The sequence below is a fragment of the Dermacentor variabilis genome, chromosome 11, assembly GCF_050947875.1.
Source record: "Dermacentor variabilis isolate Ectoservices chromosome 11, ASM5094787v1, whole genome shotgun sequence".
Classification (NCBI taxonomy): Eukaryota; Metazoa; Arthropoda; class Arachnida; order Ixodida; family Ixodidae; genus Dermacentor; species Dermacentor variabilis.
In genome coordinates this window covers 60,986,071-60,998,496 of record NC_134578.1, presented here as the reverse complement: position 1 = coordinate 60,998,496, position 12,426 = coordinate 60,986,071, and the positions used below count along the sequence as shown (strand labels likewise).

Below are 12,426 nucleotides of genomic sequence, written 5' to 3'. Positions count from 1 at the left end.
GGCTACGAAACTGAACGCCATATCCTATCTGAGCGACGTTGCAAAATTGTGGTACGGCAACCACGAACCTGGCTTATCGACTTAAGTGGAGTTCAAGACGAGCTTCACAGAGGTGTACGGGCGGCCTGCGGTCCACAAGCTTCTCGTCAAATAGCGTTAGCGAGAGCGAGCGCAGCAGAGCTGTGAGACATTCACAAGATATATCGAGGATGTCATGAACCTCTGCAAGCGTTTTGACGCGACAATGGCGGAAAGTGACAAGATCAGGCATATTTTAAAGGGGGTAGATGACAATGCCTTTCAGATGCTGTTGGCAAAGAACCCCAGCACTATGTTTGAAGTACTTACCCTTTGCCAGAGTTGCGCAAGCAGCGACTCGCCAAGCGCAATTCATTCGTGGGCTGTCTCTCTGGCTTGACTGTTGCCCCTGATGAGTCTTCGCTGAAGTCGCAGAGATGACCCGTAAAATTTCATTGATGTCTCTGACGCAATAGACTTCTTCCTCTTCGTTGACGCCTCCGCTGCGGCACACTTTCGAGAAACAAGTCGCTGAGTGCACTCTCACTGCCTTTCAGAGCACTCCTGTTCCTGCACCAATCCGCTATGCGCAGGTCGCTACGGTGCCCGTAACGCCGACCCGTGCCGCGTTCCATAAACCAACGTAATAAACATCACCGTCTCCCGCCGTGTTGGTGCCATAGTATCCCCGCGCGCAAGACCCATGGTGCACACCTTGCCGATTTACAACTACACAACCGGCCAATTTTTCACTCATGCGGCATTGTTGTCCCCGTGGTGCTCTTTTGCCGGCAACCAACTTTGAGTTACCCGCCAAGGAAGTTTCAACGCGCTTGATCACCTGATTTGCCTTTCGATTCTATGAGCCGATTGAACGAATCCGCTTTCGCCAGTCGTCGACCACCTTCCCCTCCTTGCCACTCCAAATGGTCTGTCACAAACAGGAAGGAAGGCCACCTCGGCACGGGCCTAGTCAATGACTGCATGATGGCTTCAAAGATAATCCCATCCCAAGATGACGTCGCGAGAACAAGAGGCGAGAACAAAAAAAATCAATAACAGAAAGTTCCTCTTCAATGAAGACGCGGGCTGTGCAGGGTGGGTAGACCGTTGCTAATGAGCCGTCGGCCTACCACTCGTCCCCAGCAAAACTAGTTAACACAGTACGGAAGACGAGAACTGCGTGTCCTGCGAAATCTTCAAGGCCTCCGATTTCCCCTCGTAACGTGATTGACGTGCTCGTTGAAGGAGTAACAACGCTAGCACTTCTAGGCACAGGAGCCGCAATTTCGGTAACGCATGCCGCCTCTGCCGCAGACATCGCAAAGTGACGACGGCGCCTTCAGGCCTGTTGCTATGCACAGTTATCACGCAGCACATTGAGCCATTAAGAATATTGGGCAAGGCGGCAGCGCTGGCATGCGACCACGCAATCATCTGCTATTCGTTCTGCATATCCTTGCCTTGTGCACGGATTTGTCAACAGACGGATGGTCACCGCAAAACTTGGTGCCCGTGACACTCCCAGTTGAAGCCAGTGAGCGTAGGCCGGAATACCGCTGCACAGATTGACTTTAAAGAATTTGTTGGCCTGTTGAAGTTTCAATTTCCGCCGGTGTGAACTAGGCAACCAAATCAACAGTAACAGGCGAGGCCTCTAACCGCGTCCCCAACTTTTTTTTTTCAGCATTGGGCAAGGCGGCACCAGTGGTATGCGGCCACGCAATAATCTGCTCTTCTTCGTTCGTCAGGTTAGTAAAAAACATTTCTCTTCCAAATGCATCATGGGTATTCGGTGCCTGGTGGTGTTGCCTTGCCCAAAAGCCTTTTGTGAGGTAGTGGCGGAGTGTATTAATGCCGTGTCTAATTTGGACCCGCCGCTGAGCGAAGATATTGAAATAAACCTAGGTCGTAACAATCCTGATATGACAAAGCTGCTTAAAGGTCAAAAAGAAATAAATGAAAATGAAATTACAGCGTTTTACGTGTCAAAACTACTCTGATTAGGATACACGCCGTAGTGGGGGACTCCGGAAATTTGGACTACCTGGAGCTCTTTAACATGCACCTAAATTTGAGTATACCGGTGTTTTCACGTCTCGCCCCCATCGAAATGCGGCCGCTGTGGGAATTATTTCAGATGATGGGAAAAATTGTCAAGAAGCTTTACAGGTACATTGCTCTACGGATCAGAGATTGGATTCAATAGAAAGCGAGCTAAAGTGTCTTGACGGGAGTGTTGCACAAATTGGACGTTGTGAGAAAGCGGTGGAACACATATCGACTAGCATGGTTAGAATGCAAGCGAAGCCAAATAATCTTGGAAACAGAAGCAGGCGTAATAACTTGATCATCTATGGGCTGCGACAAAGTACCAGTGAGACGACTGAATCACAGCGTAAAGTAGCTCTAGAGTATGTTTTGTTTCTAAAATTGGTGTCACATTAACAAGTGTTGAGAGCATTCACCGCATTGGAAAGAAGAAGCGAGGCAAGAGCAGGCCGGTCTTTCTACGGCGTTATTACTTCCAAGAAAATGCGGAGCTTTCCAGGAATGTCTAAAAGGTAAAAGATTCCGGCTTATCACTTAGTGACAACTGTTCACAAGAGGTGCGTGAAGAAAGAAAGCACTTATGGAAATGAGCAAAAGCAAAAAACGAGGATGGCCACGCTGTGAAACCTTCTTTTGATGAGCTTACCATCGATGCTAAAACTTATGCTTGGGATACCGATGCCCAAGACGTCGTGAAAGTAGGGCACTCGTTACACGCCCAAAAAGAGAAAAAAAAAGAAGCCTCGAAATGCCCGTGGTGTTGTTTTGTTGATTAGGAACTGCCGTAGTGTGAAAAATATCATTGATGATCTGGATGGCCTTATCAAGTCAGTAAACGCTGACATAGTCATTTGGTCAGAATATTGGCTTGATAAAACACTTTTGAACTCTGAGACGTTGCCACCTAATCTTCAGGCACATCGGAAAGACCGGTCAGAACATGGTGGCGGTGTTTTCATTCTAGTGAGGGATTCCCTTGTGGTCCGAGGAAATATTTATTCATAACAATGAAACTGAATCTGTTTGGTGTCGCATAATGCAGAGTGACCGTTCTAGTTTTGCTGTTGGTGCTTTTTGTCGTCCTCCTGTTTTTTTTATACAAGCGCTATACGTGGGCTGAGAAATATTGCCTGCGCTTTTTCTAAAGATTGTGTCGTACTTGCGGGTGACTTTAATTTGCCGGACGCTAAGTGGACTAATGGCACTTCTGTTTTAAAGTCTAATGCAGCCACTCTTGTAAATTTAAAGTGTTGACTGACGTGCTTGGCCTCATGCAATACGTTTCAAAGCCCACGCGAGGTAACAACAGTCTGGACTTCTTGCTCTGTAATACCCCCGATGTTATTACCGAAGCAGATGTTATTCCTGGTATTAGCGACTACAATGCTGTAGTCACTAAGTAAAGCTACTATTAAAACAGAGACATGCGACTCCAGGAGAATCACGTTTTACAGTAAAGCGACCTACGTTTAAATATCAATTCAACCAGAAAATCAATTTTTGTCTCTTGAATGTAGTGTAGACGAGGCAAGCGTCGATCAGCTATGGTTAATGTTTAAAGAGCGCATTACTTGTCTAATACGACGTCACATTCCGAGCGTGTCGAGCAATAACTTATAAAAGAGGAAGGAGTCTTCGATAAATGGGCAACTTATTAAGCTAATCACAAATGCACAAGAGCTTCCTGCCGATGCAGCCAAAATAAATATCCTAATAACTTCGACAACTTGAAGCACTTGACGGCACTTTATAAAATAAGATCGAAAAAAGCTAGAAAATATTTTGAGGGCTTGGCTACTGACTTTTCTGATAAAAAGAGGTGCTGGAAGTATATGAAACGATGCGGAAGCGAGAAAGTTAGTCCGTCAAATCTAGGTCATGATGGTATAACAGTCACTGAGCATCAGGATAAGGCCACAGTTTTCAACGACTTCTTCAAATCGCTTTTATTTTTTGCCCTCGTACACAGGTTGCGGTTGAGTGTAGAAGAGAGCAGTGTTTGCCCATGGAACAGGTAGAGCTCTCATTTAATGACATATATAAGCTGTTACAACACATGGGCGAAAATAAAGCGACAGGACCGGACGATATCTCTCAAAGAGCTTTAAAGCATTACTCGGAGGCAGTAGCACGTTACATTTACGTTATATATAAAAACACTTGATGAGGGCACGCTTCCTTATGACTGGAAGGTTGCTAACGTTGTACCTTCTTTAACAGCGATGCTATTTAGGCTTAGGGTTAAGGCCGGCGAACGTGAGCAGCGAAACCTTGCCGAGCGATGACGTCATCGCACACGCCGGCACCACTTCACCGTAGCTTTGCCTCGCCGCGCCGTTTGGAGGCCGCGCATGCGCAGTTGCTGATCTAAACGGTGACGTCACCACGGGGGTATAAAAGCAGCCCCGCTCCGCCACCGCGCCGACAGAACAACCGGGTCTCCGGCGAAGAGAGAGATGGGCCGGCAAAAAAAAACAACGTCGCTCCCGGGGAAGAGGCAGCGCTACGCGAAAGTCGCCACACCGCTACTCGAGAAGGGATGCGACGAGTTCGGCCCAATTCCGAATATCGTGCCGGTGAAGCGGCGGCGAGGCTTACCGGGGTGAAGACACGCTGGACGAAGATTTTGCCCTGTGTAGCTGTGCCATCGGACAACAAAAGAAATGACTGGTACTGAAAATAAAACAACACATTGTACATACTTAATGACCGAGTCATCATCGATCTTTGAGGGCTAGCGAGTTCACCACGCAGAAAACTTGACCGAGTCTCCAAGCATAACCATGCAGAAAACTTAAACGAGTCTCCAAGCATAACCGCGCATAAATTTAGCCAAACCAAGAATAACTTAGGTGGGGCTGCCCGCTTTGCTGTTTGCCCAGCCTTCGCGTCACTAGTGCGAAGCTGCCCCAAATTTTAAAAGTGGCTCTACATCCGAAGTGTCCAATTACAGGACTATTTCGCTGACACCGATTCGTTGCAAACTACTTGAGCATGTTCTATCATCATCATCATCAGCCTGGTTACGCCCACTGCAGGGCAAAGGCCTCTCCCATACTTCTCCAACAACCCCGGTCGTGTACTAATTGTGGCCATGCCGTGCCTGCAAACTTCTTAATCTCATCCGCCCACCTAACTTTCTGCCGCCCCCTGCTACGCTTCCCTTCCCTTGTAATCCATTCCGTAACCCTTAATGACCATCGGTTATCTTCCCTCCTCATTACATGTCCTGCCCATGCCCATTTCTTTTTCTTGATTTCAACTAAGATATCATTAACTCGCGTTTGTTCCCTCACCCAATCTGCTCTTTTCCTATCCCTTAACGTTACACCTATCATTCTTTTTTCCATAGCTCATTGCGTCGTCCTCAATTTGAGTAGAACCCTTTTCGTAAGCCTCCAGGTTTCTGCCCCGTAGGTGAGTACTGGTAAGACACAGCTGTTATATACTCTTCTCTTGAGGGATAATGGCAACCTGCTGTTCATGATCTGAGAATGCCTGCCAAACGCACCCCAGCCCATTCTTATTCTTCTGATTATTTCCGTCTCATGATCTGGATCCGCCGTCACTACCTGCCCTAAGTAGATGTATTCCCTTACGACTTCCAGTGCCTCGCTGCCTATTGTAAATTGCTGTTCTCTTCCGAGACTGTTAAGCATTACTTTAGTTTTATGTTCTATATTCCGCCTTAATGAATTACCTGACTTCAGTTCGATTTTTAATTCTAGAAAACATGGATTTCTGAACAAATTTGATGCACAACACAATTGAATTTTATCACGATATAGCATCAGCCTTGGGCGACAGAGAACAGATTCTTTATTTTTGAATTTTCAAAAAGCTTTAGATGTGGTATCACATTCACTTCTAATAGAAAAGTTGCAGAATTTAAACTTTGACAAAGCCGTTTACGGATGGATTACGGATTATTTAACATCAAGGAAATAGAAGGTGGTTTTAGGTGGATCATGTTCATGTTTAGCTTCCGTCGCTTCAAGGGGTACCCCAGTGCTTTGTATTGGGTCCACTTGTCTTCCTTGTGTTAATAAATAATATTTCGGATGTAATCAAGAGTAACATTACAATGCTTGCTGATTGCTCGTATTTTGCACACTAATTTGACTGAACAAGTGGATTCCACACATCTTCAGGAAGAACTTAATCAAGTATGGGAATGGTGTATACTAAATGACATGGTACTAAACAACAATAAGTGTGTTCACGTCAGCTTTACCAAAAGGGCAAATAGGTTCAAGAATCAGTACGTTTTAAACAATCAATTAGGAAAGAGGACAAATACAAGAATTTCGACGTTACGGCTTCCGAAGAACAAATTAAGAGTGCTGTTAGCAGGGCACGAAGAGCCCATGGCTTTCTACAAAAAAACCTAATCATGTGACTAAGGGAGTTAGGCATACCATGCCTATGTCAGAGCTACACTGAAATATGTCTGTCCTGTGTGGGACCCGTTTCACAATGTACATAATGATCCACTTGAGTGTATTCAGTCTATTGCAGCCACATTTTTTTCTGGGGAAGCATAATCGATATGAACGTTCTCGAGACATCAAGAGAGACCTTAAGTGGCAATCTTTAGAGGATTAAATTGTTTTATTAAATTTATAACACGCGAACAGGAATAAATGCATCAGGTTATCTACAACCAGCGCATTATCCGTCCTCCCGTTTGGATCTCAAATTGAACGTCCGACCACGCACCTCCAGGACCAATCTTTTTAAAATTTTGTTTTGTCCAAAAACGATTTCCCACTCGAATTTGTTGCAATCAGATTTGGTCGGCCGCAAGACTGCGGATTCATTTTATGAATTATCCAAAAATAATAATCCAAAAAAAGCGATGTGGGTAACGTCCGAAATAAAAAATAATGTAAGACGTCGTGGCTGTTAGGCGTGCGTTATTAGGAAAGTGATCGGGAGCAGTAATAGATTATAAGGTAGTCGGCAAATGCGCATGCTCTTACAGTTCTTCATATTCTGTTTCAAGAGCAATATGTGGCTAAGTGCTGCTGAGTCCCGACGTCCAAAAAGGAAACCATGGATGAGCTGGTTGTGACACGATTCCTTACAGCACAGCCACGTAACGCTCGTCTTCAGACTGATGAGGTGACACGTCACGTTGGGTGAATGCAAAATTATAAACGTTAATCGGGGATCCTGGAACACGAAACGTGTAGTGTGAACAATAGATGGCCGCCGCTGGCGGATTGGCCTGCAAAGCACTGCCTTTTAAATTATCATAAAGGCGGCATTAGAAAATCGCAAGTACTGCCAGCTCCACAAGGTATAGCAGAGCGGCAGCACAGTCGTTAAAGTGAGAATGTCCAAAAGAATCAGGTGCTCCATAGTAAGGACTCAAGAGGAAAACAATTCAGCTGGAGGAGCTTTTAAAAAAACTTGCAAGGAAACCGTATTGTAATATTCAAGCAGACCCGACGAAGGAGCTAAAATGAAGGATGTACGAATGTGTCGTACCCCCGTACTCTCAAACAATTTTCGCGCCAAAGCTGTTCCTCCGCTCCACCAAGAGGAGCACACTGTCGCCCTAAGACTCAAGAAAACACTACGCTTCTAAAGGAGTGTCATCGAGCGTCTATGTAGAGGAGCTAATCCCTTTTGTCGATGGGTGGCGTTGCCATACGCTCTCTCTAGTCGAGGTTGAGTTTAAGCGGAGGAACGTTCCATAATACGAGGGATAGAATCTTAATATACAATGAGAGGCTATTATGTCGCCTACAGGTATTGTCTAACATGTCGTACCTGCATCTCAAGTACGTTTCACCTCTGCACCTGGTATCTGTACATGATAGTTTCACGGTGTCCTTGCCGAGTACTGCCACATAAGCAGAACTCGGATTTCAGCCACTTGTCGCCTAGCGCTTAAATCGGCGCGGCGACGGCGATCCGCGTCGGTGGTATCCTGCGTGGACTTTCGGAATAAGAAACCATGCAGAGCAGGGAGAACAACGAACAATCTGAATGTGATAAAAGAAAGGTTCACAAAGGTTAGCTGTTTCAATTGCAAGGAGTGGTTTTTAACTCCCCGCTAACTTGACGACAAATAATGGCAACGTAAAAACGGAACAAAAAATGAAAAAAGCCAGCGATCCGAGTTTCGAACATTAAAAACAATTCTGCTGTTTCACGTGGCAAAATGATATCATTATGAGGCATGCCATATAGTGAGCGACTCCGGAATAATTTTGACCACCTGGACTTCTTTATTGTGCAGCGTAATCTAAATACACGAGTGTTTTTGCCTTTAGCCTCGATCAGAATTTGGCAGACGTGGTGGGGATCGAACCTCATACCTTGTGGTCAGCAGCGCGAACGCCATGCTTGGGTGGCGGGTCATTTTACAGCAAAGCTGTATATGGCTAGCCGATTGGTCCGTCCGTCCGTCCGTCTGGCGCCTGAACGCCGAAAACTGCTCCGACGCAACCACATGCGCATACGCGAAAAAAAATAAAGGCACGCGGTTGTCTGCACCAGTAGTGACGTCGTTGCTCTCCGTCGCAGCCGAGCGCGCGCGCAGCAGTTTCCCTCCGACTCCGAAATGGGTAGGTCACGCGTCATACGCGCCCCTGAGCAGCAGGCAGTTTTCGATCAGCACCGCCGCGAGCAGAACCGGGAACAAGTTCGTCGACGCCGGGCAGGTGCTGCATCCCGGGCACAAGAACAGGCTCGGGCAAGCCGAGCGCAAGCAGAAACTGCGTACCGAGGATCAGGCAGCCTACCAAGCCATCGTTTAATGAACCCTCAGGATCAAGCCAGTTATAAACACCGCGGACGCACGTTTCAGCTTCGCTGGTTGACCATCTATGCGGAGTGCTTGGGCGGTGATCTCTCGTTTTTTTATTATAAACCAACCATAACCCGACCATATATTCCGCTTATGCTCCGGTGGTGGTGGTGGTGCTCGTATTGAGAAGGGGAAAGGGGGAGGTGGCTGAGGGATCGGGCTCAAGTGAGGCCCTGGGCCTGCTTGGCCTTCTCCGCCCAGTCCACCAGTTCCAACGGTCGGTCGACGTCCCCGCAACTGATACAGGCTGTCCAACCAGTTTCGCTGCTGACGGGGGGATGAGAAAACGTGAGCGAGGTGCATTCCCACATTGTATGTGTGAGTGTCCTTGTTTGTGAACAGAGCCTACATAGGTCGCTTTCCTTGCCCCCTGTGAGTTTGTTAATGTACTTTGGATGTGGGTATGTGCTTGTCTGGAGTCGCCTACACGCGACCGCTTGCGTTTTATCGAGTTGCTTGGCCGGTGGTGGGAGCGCGCGACGCCACAAGCGATACCTCGCTTGTGGAGTCGCTAATTGCATCTCATTAGCCTCTCATTGTATTTTAAGATTCTATCCCTCGTATTATGGAACGTTCCTCCGCTTAAACTCAACCTCGACTAGGGAGAGCGTATGGCAACGCCACCCATCGACAAAAAGGATTAGCTCCTCTGCATAGACGCTCGATGACACTCCTTTAGAAGCGTAGTGTTTTCTTGAGTCTTAGGGTGACAGTGTGCTCCTCTTGGTGGAGCGGAGGAACAGCTTTGGCCCGAGAATTGTTTGAGAGTACGGGGGCATGACACATTCGTACATCCTTCATATTAGCTCCTTCGTCGGGTCTGCTTGAAAATTACAATACAGTTTTCTTGCAAGCTTCTTGAAAGCTCCTCCAGCTGAATTGTTTTCCTCTTGAATCCTTACTATGGAGCACCTGATTCTTTCGAATATTCTCACTTTAACGACTGTGCTGCCGCTCTGCGATGCCTTGCGGAGCTGGCGGTACTTGCGATTTTCTAATGCCGCCTTTATGATCATTTAAAAGGCAGTGCTTTGCAGGCCAATCCGCCAGCGGCGGCCATCTAATGTTCACATTACACGTTACGTGTTCCAGGATCCCCAGAGTTCCTCGTATCTCTCCTCCTCGTTCACGCCGTGCACATCCGCGGACGAGGCTCGGCGCGCGGTGTACAACTCACGATGTCCAATCATTTTTTTAAATACTCACGACTCTAATATACGGTCAAGTAACACTCTTGCTTGGGCTAGTTGGTTCATGCTTGAATTAGAAAAGGCAGGGCGCAGAAGACCAGGATTCAAGATGAAATACACACGACAGGACCGGCGCCGGTCCTGTCGTTTGTGTTTTATCTTGAGTCCTGGTCTTCTGCGCCTTGTCTTTTCTAATATACTGGCTCCCCATATAAAAACAAATTTTGAGCTTTTAATGAAGCATGATTAAGCTCCTAAACATATTTTTCTAGCTTTATCGAGTTTTGGCTCTTCTATAGAAAAAATGAGGCGCAGCAGAGCATGCACACTCATGCTCCAGCGATCTTTAGGCAGGGCGAAAAAATTGAACGCCGCCCCTTATAACAAAGGCTGTGAGCAGCCACTCTATTCGGGCTATTTTTTACCTGTCGGCTATTGTGATTCTCGCGCCATTTCGAGACGCGTTCAATGCAGCAAGAACTATTGCCTAAAAATTATTAAAGTTAACAAAAACAACATCTTTACCCACTATTCTCCCTAAGAATAATGCGTCATTCTTTTAAATATGTTTTTAGTCTTCTTTTAGAGCTCAGCTCTCAAGCGCCCGTTCCTGCGTTTTGCTTCGGCGTCGCACCCCGGCGTAACGGAGTGAATCAGCGCAGTGAAAGGTGAAATAGCGAACGCGGAGCGCAGCGTGGGATGAAAGATGGCGATAGCGAATAGAGAGCGAAGAGGAAAGTGGAGGTGGAGTGTATGGCGAAAGCTTGAGAAGAAAGTCGTAGTGTCACAAAAGATGGGCTCTGTGGTGACGACCGCTACAAGATGGCGCCAGCGTAGCCCGCCGTCCTCTGTTCACCGATGGCATACGGCGAGCGTGTCCACCGATACCATAAGTGAAAACAAAGCGCTGCGTGAGCGGAGGTCTGTCTGCGACGGCTGCTGTGAATCGCGCCCACGCTTCAGCCAAGTACCGCATCTCGCGATCTCCCGATTAGCGTAGCATTTGCACCACACTTTGCTAAATTTGCAGTGGGCCGCACGAGAAAGATTGTCCGCAAAATAAAAACACATATAGAGTTGCGCTAAAATTTCCCATTAGGGGGTACCGTCATCGTCGGTGAATTAGTTTTGCTTGTTTTTTTGTATGTTTTCCCTTTTCAATGCATCAATGATTTGAGAACCGACTCACACATGATCACTAGCAGCCAACAGCATACATGTCTTGCCCGACGCCACGACCATTTTTTTTTTAGTGTCTGTGGAACTTCAACGTCGGTAATATTCGCGAAAGTGGTGCTCAGTTCGTGCTTGGGACATAACTACTGCTTGTTTTAGGTAATTTCATTTTATTTTGCTGGGAATAGTTCCAGATGCCATCGCCGTTTTCACAGGCAAAGTATTGCTCTTGCTGGCTGAATACAGTGAAAGTTTTCAGTAGGTGGCTGTTATCGCGGGTTGATAGCTTCTGCCAGTTACTCGTGGCCGTTCAAATACAGGCTTGATAATGGAAAGTAGGTGCGCTTGTGAAAAATTTTATTGTCCCGGGGTCTCTTTAAAAATAATTTCTGACGCTTTATTCATCTGTCCACGACTGGCCGTTCGAGGCACCTTGCGTGTGTTCACGGGCTCCTTCCGCATTGGAAAATACACTTTTGTGTAGCACGTATTGAGCAACAGAAAGCTGTATCGGCCGTTTTTTTTTTCATATTGTTCTACAACTTTCTCATTGACACCTTTCATCTCAATATAATATTTGAAAAGTTGATAAATTATTAAAACTAATTACTTTATTAGGCGGAATGCAAGAAAAGTATTCAGTATCTCCAAGCGATGGCAAACAACATTAGCTTGGTTTTGTCCAGCTACGTGGCATTTGCACATATTGAAATCCTGGTAGGCGATACTTTGGACACCTTGTATATGTACATATACATGAACTAGACATTGCTGTAATCTGGTAATGGGTACGAAAGCATTTTTTAATTTAATCGCTTATTCCGGCATAATATTACATGACTGGTGTGAACACTTTATGCCGGGTGTCCTCGAACACGTGATAAATGCACATTCGGGGGTTCTTCCTCGCCACGGACTCAACGTTAACTAAGCGACTATTCACAAATAACTCACTCGTTGTTTCCGACAATGCTCTCTTCGGACCATGACGTAGGAAGCGAAAATTCTCGCACCTCCTAAACGCCCCCTCTGCTTCGTACTTCTCGGTTTTCGCGCGAATGCGCAGGAACAATGGACAATGTGCTGGGGAGGAGATAACCATCAATATTGAAAATTCCCGCTTTTTCTATCACAGCCGCGTTCGAACTTTGCATACGGTTTAGTCTTTGA

General features: G+C 46.5%; 1 long non-coding RNA gene across 1 annotated transcript in view; it reads right to left on the bottom strand.

Moving 5' to 3' along the window:
- LOC142564804 (uncharacterized) overlaps positions 1-7,633 on the bottom strand; it is a 49,010-nt gene extending 41,377 nt beyond the window's left edge. Inside the window, exons 1-2 of the long non-coding RNA XR_012824678.1 lie at positions 7,564-7,633; positions 4,669-4,743 (exon numbers count right to left, since the gene is read on the bottom strand). This is a non-coding gene — a long non-coding RNA (uncharacterized LOC142564804). The remainder of the gene's footprint in view (positions 1-4,668; positions 4,744-7,563) is intronic.
- Positions 7,634-12,426: the final 4,793 nt, after the last annotated feature.